This window comes from Sciurus vulgaris (genome assembly GCF_902686455.1).
Source record: "Sciurus vulgaris genome assembly, chromosome: 9".
NCBI lineage: Eukaryota > Metazoa > Chordata > Mammalia > Rodentia > Sciuridae > Sciurus > Sciurus vulgaris.
Window position 1 is genome coordinate 87,829,158 of NC_136469.1, and position 12,756 is coordinate 87,841,913.

The window sequence follows — 12,756 nt, forward strand, 5'->3', positions numbered from 1 at the left end:
TCTCAGTTTCTGAGGGGGATATATATACCTATTGACATCCCTTTCTGTCCCCTCTCTAATAAGCACCACGATCTATTTCTTCCTACCACCACCCCTGCCATTTGAAATGTGTTATTATTCTGTTTTATTTACTACTAAGCTAAAAATAAGCAAGACGACCAATTTTATGTTTCCTTGGGACTTGGAACCATGTTCTGGGGTTGGGAAGATGTTTGGTTTGCTCTTTGACAAATAGCTTCATGTGTGAAGTTATGGACTTGGTAAACTAGAGTGCTGGTTCCAGCAAGCACTAGTCTCTTTTATTCCCAGTTCTTTCATTCATGTTGGTGTATCAAAGAGAAAGGAGGAGGTGTACGAAGTAATCTTCACTTTTTAAATTTTGCAGTGGCACACCAGAACTTCTTAATCTTGTTTGACTGCAACTTTGTAATTCTGGAACTGTGCCTTAGGAAAAAAAGGAGAGGGGAGCATCTCCTGAAATTTGGCTGAAGATTACCCTAAACATTTTCAAACCTCTAAAACCTGCAACTCAGAAAGATTTTTATCATTCTTTTAAGCCATTCACCCTTTCTTGCCTCCTGCTCACTCAGACTCAGATTCAAACAGTGGTTTGGCCCCTGCCCCAGTAGTTCCTGGAAGCAGCTAAGTGAGTTTACCTCACTAAGGTAAAAAGCTGTGAAAATGAATAAAGCAGAGTTACTAGTATCAACCTAAGTGCATCTCAAAACACATTGTTTGCAGGGAAGGAAAGCAGTTGTAAAGGGTCGTACTCAGTGCTTATAGTATTTAGTACAGTATAGAAGCAGGCAAAACAATATTAAATATTGTTTCATGAATTGCTCAGAATAGAAATATATGACATTAATTGGAATAAAAAGAGAAGCAAAAATAGATGATAGATGAATTAGAGAATGCAGTCAACAGAAGTGCTTTAAAATGGTTTTTATGTTACATGTATATGAATTTTAAATATGTTATCCTCTGTACCCTTTCAACATGTTCATAATAAATTATAATACCAGTAAAAATTAAAGAAACAAAATCTAGACTTCTATTTCTTACAGATGAGCTCAAGGGTGGGGAAAGGTGCTAATACGTTCCTGCTCCATATTGCACCAATTCAATTCACCAGTGGTTATTGAAACTATGTTAACTAGCATGGGCAAGGTTATACCACATTAACAAACTCCCAGATAACCAAACAGAAGTTTAAATTTTACTCTTGCTTCCTTGTTGGCGCTTCTATTTTCCAGTTGGCTTCATGTCAACATCCGTTAATACAATCACCATGACTAAAGAAGAGAGCAGGCATAATTACACAAGCGAATCTCAAATGCTCTCAAGCATGATCATATATGTCACACGGTCATTCCTAATTTGAGGCTGTGTCTTAGGGTGCAGTGTCCTCCAAAAAAACAGAAAAAGCAGAACCTGAGTCAAGTGCATTCCTGCCAATTGTTAATATTGTCAAATAATCCTAGAAACAGGAATACAGCAAGAAGAGTAATAAGCAGAAAGAGTGAAAAGCAGTCCCAGATTTCATGAAACTGACTATTTCTGAGACTCAATCATGCTGGAATGCCTCAGAAGAGTCATGCAAAATGCATTCAGAATTGCCAACCTGAATGATAAATTTTTTAAAAGTATTTATGTTACTTCACCAGCTTCACTGGCCAAGAGTCAACTCACAGCAATAAATCTCTCATACTTCCCTATTGGTGCACATATCAGAATTCTTCCATTAATGCTCTATACTTGTTCATAAAGAAACACCACAATAGAAGGCAAGAGACATACAGTGGGGCTGAAGCAAGTCTGTCAAGTTGCACCTGTTAAGCAGCAGGCCGTTACTGCAATTGCTAATATAAAATGAAGGGCTGGAGTTCATGAAGGGGAGCAGAGGAGCAGTGCAATACAGTCTATCACTTACACCACTCAGACCCATTTGTGCCCTACACTAAATACAATATGTCACAGAGAAATAAGACAGTCCCCCACTAGTGTAAATCTTCACAAAGCTGTAATTTATTATTTTTCTCCTCTATCACACATTTTAGACTCCCCTAATCCTTGAGCAAGAACTCAGCTGCAGTTTTCTTACCTAAGAAGATCATATAGATTCCCAAGGGAAGTCAAAACCTTTAGTTACTTCACCGAGGTCTACTGTAGTTGCTGTGATTACATATCTATATTCATGTCTGAGTATAGAAGCACCAAAATATTCTGAATTCCAGATGTATTCCTTCTTGTCTCTGTTGTGTAACATCTCTGCCACAGGTAATCAAGATCAATCATTCTCATCCGTATTAACTACTTTATTTGTCTAATGGCTCAGCAGTATAAGGAATTAAAATGAGGTAGTAGTAGGCACAGAATCCTTGCTATACCCTCTGGTAGAAGTACTTCCTGAGGAGAACCAGGACCTCTGTGCTAGTAAAACCAAGGGAAGGAAAAGACAATTCCAAAGACAGTCACTTGGAAAAATGGTGAGCAGGCCAATCCCCACTGCAAACTTGGGTTCCCATAGTCACATTATAGTTATTGAGGGCAACATTTATCATGGTATACCAATATTCTATTCAACACTTATACTATATTCTGAAGGACAATTTCAAAACCACTGGTGTCAGTTAACTGACTTCTTTCTGAGGTCATCTCTTGTTCTGGGCCCCTTTCAATATGGATAAAGGGTTAAGAAGTTATCCCAAGTACATAGTATACAACCTCCAAAGAGGCTTACTGAGAACAGAAGGGTTTTTTTTTTTTTTTTTTTTATGTTGAAATCCAAATGTTCACCAATGTTACAGTTCCCTGTAACATTGCTTGGGAATTTATCCCTCCCCTTTACCATTCATGTACCCTTCCATGACACCATAGGACATACTAATCTTGGTTTAGCATGTTCTATCAGACTGATGAAATAATATAGTAAAAAGCATGATATTCTGAAGAATGTAAAAAAATCTGGATCTCTTAAACCTATACTGTTACAAAGAATAGGGGAGTTAATATAACCCTAGGAGAAGGCAGAAATTGTTCAGTGACTCCAGGAGATAGGGTTATCTTTAAAGACTGCCATGAGCCAGGTGTGGTGGTGCTCACCTATGATCCCAGTGACTTGGGAGGTTGAGGCAGGAAGATCGCAAGTTCAAAGCCAGACTCAACAAAAGCGAGGCACTAAGCAACTCAGTGAAACCCTGTCTCTAAATAAAAATATAAAAGAGGCTGGGGATGTGTCTCAGTGGCTAAGCGCCCCTGAGTTAAATTCCCAGAACAAACCCTTGTAAACACTGCCATGGAAGCTTTCTGAACTTCATAGAATGACATAAATTGATAAAGTTTCTAAAGCACTTCATGAAATCCCAGTCAATGCCACAATCAACACTGACACCACAATATTGCTCAGTGTTACCCATCAGCATCTTAAGCATACTGACACTACTGTGTGCTGAGGGTTACCACCATCCTATGGCCTTCCACTGCAGTGGGATCTGATCATTGTGTCAATTACCACTTGCATGGTACTGTCTTGAGGTCTATTAAAAAAAAAATAAGACTGTCACTCCCCACCACCCCACCCCATTTATGTACAACAAATCAAAATGCAGTCTGTAAAAAATAAAAAAATAAATAATTTTTTAAAAAAAGATATGACTGGATCTACTTCTAGTGTCCCATTTGGAAATTTCCTAGAAGCAAAACCTGAGGCATGACTGGCATATGTACTTCTTATTTGGTGACATGCTCACACTCTAGGATGCTTCCCTCAGAAGGATCATTGAGAACCCCCAAATTCTGTACCTGTAGAAAAGAATTGTATTCATTACCAACTCTTGTCCCTACAGTCTGTGTGCTTCTCTTAGGTGCTGTCTTCCTTATCATTCTAACTTTGAATGATCAGAATGATTGGCAGTTTTTACAGGTGTCCCATGCAAATGTGACAAATCCTGAGGCAGAGAAGAAGTCCCCAGAGCAGTTCAGATGAGGTGCTATCTAGTCACAACACCTGCTCACACAGGTTCCGAGAGCAGAGTCTGAGAGTGGGAAGAGGAAGGCAGGATGATAGGATATGAGGCTGGGCAAAAGCAGTGTCCAGAGTCAACTGTGTACTTATAAGGAAAGAAGTCTGAAAATCTTGGTTATCATTAGTCAGAAACATCATAAGCTCCTTTAAATATATAATATAATCATAATCTATAAACCACCATGAAGCCAAAGGTCTTATTTATCATAGTAAGCATTGAATAAATGAGTAAGGGAACAAGTGAAAAGTGAGAAATGATGCATTCAATTGAATTCTTAATGGAATAACATTTAAAAACATGTCATCTCACTAAATACTGTTATATGTCTCCTCATAATCAAGTAATAAGGAACAAAACATTTTGTCATGCTTTATAAAATACACATTGTACAGGCAATCAGTCTGTCATATCTCAGTAATAGACAACAGAGACAAGATAGATTCTTTTCTGCAAGTTTAATAAACCAGAACAAATATGGGAGATTTAAATCACGAATCAGTGATTGTTCTTTAGGCAAAGTGAACATGAAAGATATATCTGAAATGAAACAGAGTTGAAGGTAACTCAAAACTGTATGGAATCAGCAGACCATGAACTGAGATCCCTGAAACCATGAGCCAAAATAATTTTTTCCTCTTCTAAAGTTGTTCTTGTCAGGTATTTTGGTCACAGTGATGCAAAGCTGACTAAAAGAAAATGGTATCAAGAAGTGGGGATGTTGCTGTGACTACCTGTTGCTGTTCAGAAGCCTCTAAGAGTTTGGAAAAATTTGGAGATGCATGCAGGAGAAGCCTTAGAATGTTGTAATGCATAATGTTGTAAGTAGAACTTAATGGGCAATTCTGGAGGGAGTTCAAAAAACCAGGATGCCAAAAGTGATGCAGATGGTAAAGACTGCTCAAAAGGTATCAGAAGGGAATGAGGACTCTTGGAAATTGAACTGGAGACTATTAATGTTACATTCTGGCAAAGAACTTGGCTACATTCTACCCATGTCCTGAGACTTTGTACAAGGCTAAATTTAAAGGTGATGGGCTAATTAGGTGGAAAAAATTCAAGGTAATACAGAATTCAGATCATGGCCTGAGTATTGCTGACAGTTTTTAGTCAGGTTTACTGTGAGAATCAGGAGTATAAGGCAGGGAGGAAAGTTTTGAAAAACTTGTAGTGTGGCCAGAGAATAAGTACATGAAAGACTGGGGCCAACGAAGGCAAGGTCTCTTAAGAGATTACTGCCACTAAAGAGAAGCTAGATAGTTTGTAGATACAATAGAAAAGATGCCTTGAGGGCCTCTTAAGAATCAGCAAGACCACACTCATCACAGGTTCAAGGGTGTCAAATTAAATCCCCTTTAAGAGAATTATGGACTCCCTGTTCATTCAGGGGTTCCCAGGAAGAAAATTGTTTCCTTGGGACTTCATTTCATTGTACTAAGCTGACCAAGCACTCAGAGATCACTGCAGGTGTGGTCCAAAAAACACAACTACTGCTCAAGCTAGTGACAGACCTTGACATTGTCCATAAGATGTTGGTTCTGCATGAATGCAAGATGCTAGAGTTAATGGGTAAACAAAATTTCCTTTGAGATTTCAAAAGACTTGGGAGGTCAGGCAACCTATGACTGAGTTGTAATTCCTTTAGGCTAAGAGGATGATGTGTGAAGTTGTGAGACTATAACTGAAGCTAGAATGGAGACCCCAGAGATTAAGAGATTCCAGTAATATGGAATGTCTGCTTAGGAAGGCTGCTGGCTATGGACAAAGGAAGCCTAAGAGAAGCCATGTGAGCTTCTACCAGAAAGGCTTTCGGGACAGAGATGCTCAAGACCTTTGAAGCTCACATCTCATAGCCATATTCCCCAGATGGTGAGCATGGAGCTAAAGAACTTGTTTGCCCAGTTGGGTTTTGGTGTTGCTTTGGTTCCGTCCTTTCTCAGGACTTCATTTCACTGTACTAAGCTGACCAAGCACTCAGAGATCACTGCAGCTGTGGTCCCATTTCTTCATTTGGAAATGGAAATATTTACTCTGCCATTACATGTTGAATGTACATAACTTACTTTTGATTTTTACAGAGGTTTGCAGCCAAGAGTTTCCCTGGACTCTCAGGTGAGACTTTGGACTTGGACTTTTGGTCATTGCTGGAATTATTAAAACTATGAGGACTCTTTGAGATGGACTGAATACATTTTGCATTGTGAGATGGACATGAGCTCTTGGGGGGCCAGTGACAGAACATTATGGTTTGGATATGTGGTGTTTCCTCAAAGTTCCTGTGTTGATTCAAGAATATTCAGAGGTAATGATTAGATTATGAGAGCTGTGATCCAATCTGTGGATTAACCCATTTGATGGATTAAAAATTTGAAAGGACTACCGTACTGGGTGTTAACTGCAGACAGGTGGGGCATGGCTGGAGGTGGGTCACTGGGTCATGCCCATGAAGATTATATCCTTTTTTCCTGACTTCCCCCTTTATTTCTCTGCTTCCTGCCTGCCACAGGCTGAGCAGTTTTACTCCACCTTTCTCTTCTGCCATGATACTCTGGCCTCACCTTGGGTAGAGAGCAAAGGAATCAGTCAACCATGAACTGAGACTTCTAAAATTGTAAGCCAAAATAAGCTTTCCTACTCTAAGCTATTCTCTTCAGTTATTTCAGTTACCATGGTACAAAGCTGTCTAACACACATATTAAATAATAATAGCCAGACACAGACAAGTATTACATGTTCTCTATCACATGTGGAAACTGAAGAATAAATACAGCTGACCTGAAAGTAGAAGACAGATTGGTAGGGACTAGGAAGAGTACAGGGGTAGGGCCAAAGATGGAATGTGGGATGGATTTGATCAATTCACAATGTATGTATATATGGAAATTTCATAGTAATTCCACTAATCTGTAAAATTATAAAAATAAAAATAAAATAAAAATACCTTAAATCTGCACTGTGTTTTGTTCCTCTCTGTATGTCAACATTAAGGGTAATACTTTAAACTTTGCAACTATTAGGATAGTTATCAAAAATATCAATGATATCAAGTATTGGTGAGGATATATAGAAAGGAAACCCTTGAATACTATTGGTGGGAATGTAAATTATTAAACTCATTAACAAAAATAGTATATCTGTTTCTCAGGAAACTAAAACTAGAATTACCATTTGATTCAACAATCCCACATCTGGTTATATATCCAAAAGAGTTTGATATGTCAGAAAGATAACTGCACTACTATATTTATTACAGCATTATTCATAGTAGCCAAGATATGGATACAAACATCCACCAATAGATGAATGGCATAAGAAAATGTAGTTATATATGCACACAATGGAATACTACATGACCTTAAAATAAAGGAAATCCTGTCATTTGCAACAGCATGGATACCTAGAAGACATTGTGTTAAGGAAAATAAATACAAAAAGACAAATATGATTTAATCTCACTTATATGTAGAATCTAAAAATATGTCAGTCTCAAAGAAATAGAGTAGAAAGGTCATTACCAGATGCTGGGGTTGCGGGAAAAGGAGACATGGGGAAAGGGGTGTGGTGTTATCCAAAGCTTACAAAGTTTCAGTTAGATTTGAGGAATACATTTAATGATCTATTGCACTGCACAGTGACCACAGTTAATAATAATGCTAAAATGTAAAAGTTGCTAGTATAATAAATTGGTGAGGTAACAGGTTTAAAAAGGGAGAAGGATTACTTCAAGCCATTAACATCCATTTAATTAGGTCACATAACAGGGGAAGATAAATAAGCATTTTTTTAATGATAATCTCATTTTCATTGACTTAAAATGAATTAAAATCTTATTTAGAATTTTATCCACACAAACATTACCATGTTTTTTAAATGAAGAGAGCATATTAAAGAGGTATAATGAAGAAGCACATTGAAAGAGTAGAAAAATGGTAGAATAGCAATTGAGCTCAAGCAGAGAATCCAGATCAGTTTGCCTCCTGGACACCAACAGAAGCATCCAGTGAGCCCTCAGCTCCCTCTATGTGGCTTTGCCTTCCACCTGAGTGCACAGTCATCAGTCATTTGCAGTCACTTGTCTGCTTTTACATTATTAAGAGATTTAACTACATCCCCAGAAACACCAGCATCATTGCTTCCATTTCCTTTGATATGATGCTGTGGACACAAAAAATTCAAGTACAGTGGGAAGAATACCAGATCCAACATCAGTCCTGGCTCTGTCAACTGGTGGGCAGCCTCAGACACACATGTTCTTTCCTGTGCCTCAGTTTCCTCATCAGTCCAGTGGAACCAGTGTCCTTAAGTTCAGTTATGTCTGTGTGTGTATGCACCTACATCCCGTGACCGCAGCTGGAACTCATCCCAGCCCACCAGGCTCAGCTTCTGTCTTGGCCACAGGCTTTCCCATGATTCTCTTACAGCAGGCTCTTTCAATGTTTACTTCTTATTAAGGATCAACTTGTTCAAATCTTTTCTCAGTTTCTTCTTGTGAGAAATAGAATGTCCAGAAGTCTATTTTCAGAATAATAAGTCTATTTAGCCTTAAGTGTTACATTGAGATATAAGAAAGGTAGCCAGAGGGGAAATAGCATAAAAGAAAGTTGCACGATTTCTCCAGAGCCCATGGATGTGGCAGATCCAAAATTCATCACCTGAACATCCCCATGACAAACAGGTGGGGGAAGGGTTCAGTCTAACCAACAAAGACAGAAACCCCTCTGGTAAGCCAGAGTAACTTAACTAAGAGCTAAATACATGTCAGAATGCATGCACCACAAGAATGCTTTCCTGCCAAAAGAGAACACAGTGAGGGAGGAACAAATCAAGGTATATTTCTATAAATATCTAAATTAGCCAAATGCATAAATTATACCCCCAAATTTGTTTTATCAGGTCAAGGGTCAGAGCTACATTAGGGATAAAAGCAGGTGGACTGCCCACCCAGGTGTTATTGCTCTGCAGACCTTATTTGGTAGCACACCCTACTGCAGAAGTACTTTGCTTTTACTTTGCTGGGCTAGTTCTGAGCATAAGTCTGATTCCTTATGACACCTGGCATGTAAAACATTCTCAGATCTGAAAAGTTGGGTGTTGTAATTCATGTCATTGTTTTTCTGATGACTGTGAATACAAAACCACAGCTCCTAACCTTTGATGAGCTGAATGTGGCTGTGCTGACCAGAAGTGGGCAACAGGGAACAGGCACAGCTCCACTTTCTCATATTCTGTGTGGTTACACTCTGGCTTGGGCCCAGGCAGCCTGCAGAAATCTGAGGTCCACTGGCAAACTTCTGGATCAATGGCAACCACTGCAACAGCAGATACCTATTTCTTCCCTAGCCTTCTTCACAGGTCCAACTCCATGATGATGCACGGCCGCAACAATGGCAAGAAGCTCATGACCGTGCGCATCGTCAAGCATGCCTTTGAGATCATCCACCTCCTCACTGGTGAGAACCCTCTGCAGGTCCTGGTGAATGCCATCATCAATAGTGGCCCCCGGGGAGGACTCGACTCACATAGGGCAAGCTGGCACTGTGAGGAGGCAGGCCATGGACGTGTCTCTGCTGCGCAGAGTGAATCAGGCCATCTGGCTGCTGTGCACAGGAGCCCGAGAGGCTGCCTTCCAGAACATCAAGACCATTGCCGAATGCCTGGCAGATGAACTCATTAATGCCACCAAGGGCTCCTCTAACTCCTACGCCATCAAGAAGAAGGACGAGCTGGAGCGTGTGGCCAAGTCCAACCGCTGATGTCTCTGCTGCTGACCAATAAACTGTCTTCCCTTGGGGGCAGCTATATCCTCAGGGACTGGGAAGTATGAGGCAGGAGAATCTTGAGTTCACATTCAGCCTCAGCAAATTATTCAGGCCCTAAACAACTTAGCCAGACCTTGACTTTATGTTTGTGATTTTTGTGGTATCAATTCTGTTGGTCACTTGATAAAAGACTCTCTTTGCAAAATGGCAGCTTCTCTAAATAAGTAAATTCCCTGGGGTTTGGAGATGGAAGGGGGTGAGTACTAGTAAGGGGACAGGGAGGACAGAGCCATCACCAGGCCCTGTCAGCTCCTCACAGCTCCTCACAGCATGGCTAGTCCCCCGCCCAGTTACCAGGGCATAGAAATAGCTGGTGCTGTGTCTAGAATTGCACCTGGTCTCCAGGAAATCCCTTTCTTCTTTCATCCTCTAGACTTGCTGGGAAGGGAAGTGATATACTTGAAAGAGGCTGTCCTGCTGAGGATAATCATTAAGAATGTTATTTCATGTTGAATATGGTGAGAGATATTCAAAAGTGCATAGCTGAATATCCTCAAGGATCCCAAAGTCTCTTGTCAGAAAGGCCTAGCCGGGGCGCAGAGCGGCAGGTGAAGCTCTTGCCGGCGGCTCTGCTGTGCCATCACAGTTCCAGTACTCGGTGGCCCCAGCTCAACCACCGGTTCCAAGGAGGGCACTGGGCGGGAGCAGCGAGGGGCACAGCGAGGGCTCGAGCTGTTGTTATGGCGATGTCGAGGGCAGGGCCATATAAATAAGCATTTTAATAATATAAAGAGAATCCAGCTAAATACAATATTCAGTTAAGTGAGGTCCTTCTGAAAATGGTCATTTCTACTGGAGAACTGTAACGGAAGAGTTTTAAAGCAACCCATAGCAGCATAAAAATAAAAGGTCTGCTTTGGTAAAGAGTATAAAATCTAAGAGCTACTAAAAGGGATTAACAATTCCTGTACAATTACACTCTTTACATGCTTAAAGAGTAATTTTCCTAAAGTATGCATTTCTTTAAGAAATTTCCGAGTACCACTAACTGCTGCTGTAACAAACACTGCCAGGTTTGATTTGGTATTCTTCACCCATTTCTCTCTGCATTGAAATTACTAGAGTAACACAAGGCTTCTCATTTATGCCAATCCTGATTAATTATTTCTGCCCGGTTTTAGAATCATAGTAAGCAATCAGGATCTGAAAGATGAACAGTCACATAAATAAGACTGAAAAAGAGGCAAGTGAGTGCCAATTTTCAGTTAGAGAAAGATAAAGCCAAGAGAATGCATTTGGCAGCTTGTGTAGAGATTTCTCAAGAGGGTACCTAAATAAGATGTTGCAATTCTTGCAACATGTAGTTTATAATTAAACAAAAGTGGTTTTATTGCAAAAGCAGAGATAAAGTTATAAGTTTTAAAAAATTATAGAAGGAGCTGGACTTAAACGCTGTAGCAAAAAATTCATGGAAAATCATCTAAATGTATCTTTGAATGAACTAATCATAAGATGACAAATATTTTCAAAAGACACAAAAGTATATTTAATATTATCTTTAAATGAACACTAACACTAATGTATTATTAGTTATATGGGTTTCTGGGGTTCTCAGTACTTTTTAAATTTTTGCACTTATAATTTATTCCTGAATAACTTCCAGTAAAATCAATCCACATTTTTATTTTGCAAAATAAACTAGGAGTTGAACCAAAGGGAAAATTCAAAGATTTAGTCAAAACAGTAATCTGATTTTTGAATAGGATAAAATTGGCTATTCTCCCCATCAGTGTTACAGAATCTGCTAGGCTTTGCCACGTGGATTTCCATAGACTTTACAGAAATATTTGTTTGATCTTGCAGTGTTATCTTTTCCAACTAGCTATACTCTATTTTATGAGCCTAACACCCATGTATTTTTTTATTGGTGCTTTATGGTTGTGTACAGTAGTTGGGTTCATCCTGACAAACTCCAAATGCACATACATGGAAACTGTTTTCAGTTCATGATCCCCCTGTTCCTTCCCCTTTTTCCCTCCTGTTGTCCCTCCCTTCTCCTATTCTCCTTCCTCTGCTCTATTAGACTTCCTTTCACTCATCTATGAATTTATATTCATTAGTTCTTTATATATCCTATCATTCCCTCTCCCTTCCCTTTATTTTACTCTAGTTTCCACATATGAGAGAAAATTTTGATCTTTGACTTTGAGTTTGGCTAAATTCACTGAGTATGATATTCTCCGTTTCTACCCATTTACTGGCAAATGGCATAATTTTGTTCTTTTTAATGGCTGAGTAGAACTCCATTGTCTATTTATACTACAATTTCTTAATCCATTTGTCTACTGACAGGTGTCTGAGTTGACATATTTACTATATAGCTAGAAGATCTGACTAAAAATATAAGTGGTTACTATCACTTGTTGAGATTGTGGGGAACTATTTCCATAGAGTTAATCCTTAGCTAATGGATTGATAATGGAATTCTAAATCACTTATCTGTGAGACCCAGGGAACAGGCCTAGATTTTAAATCTTCTACCAAGTTCTAAACTTCTTCCAATGACCTTCCCAGATGTTACCAATTTAGAGATGCAGAGGGGAAAGTGGTAATAAGAAAAAGGTAATAGTTAATATTAATGCACATTACCATATGTTAGATGTTATGGTAAATTCTGCACAAAGATTATCCTAACCTCAAGCAATCATGTGATAAGGGTACTATGAAATCACCACAGTGCATGTAAGGAGAATGAGATTTAGGGAAAATAAAATAAATTTCCCAAGATTACATAGCAATAAGATCTGGGTAAAGATTTGGCTCCAAAACCTATACGTATTTCTTGACAAGAGGATCAGGAGCTGACCTAATTCCCATAAATGATCACCACTTGCACCTCTCTGAACCAGTCACAGAGACTACCTGGGAGTCAGTTCTCTCTTCTATAAAATGAAGTTATTGGATTCCATGACCTT

The 12,756-nt window shown here is 39.2% G+C and overlaps 1 pseudogene across 1 annotated transcript; it reads left to right on the forward strand.

Moving 5' to 3' along the window:
- Nucleotides 1-9,375: 9,375 nt before the first annotated feature.
- LOC306669272 (small ribosomal subunit protein uS7-like) lies at nt 9,376-9,820 on the forward strand (annotated as a pseudogene). The gene has a single exon. The product of its transcript is annotated as a small ribosomal subunit protein uS7-like (transcript).
- Nucleotides 9,821-12,756: the final 2,936 nt, after the last annotated feature.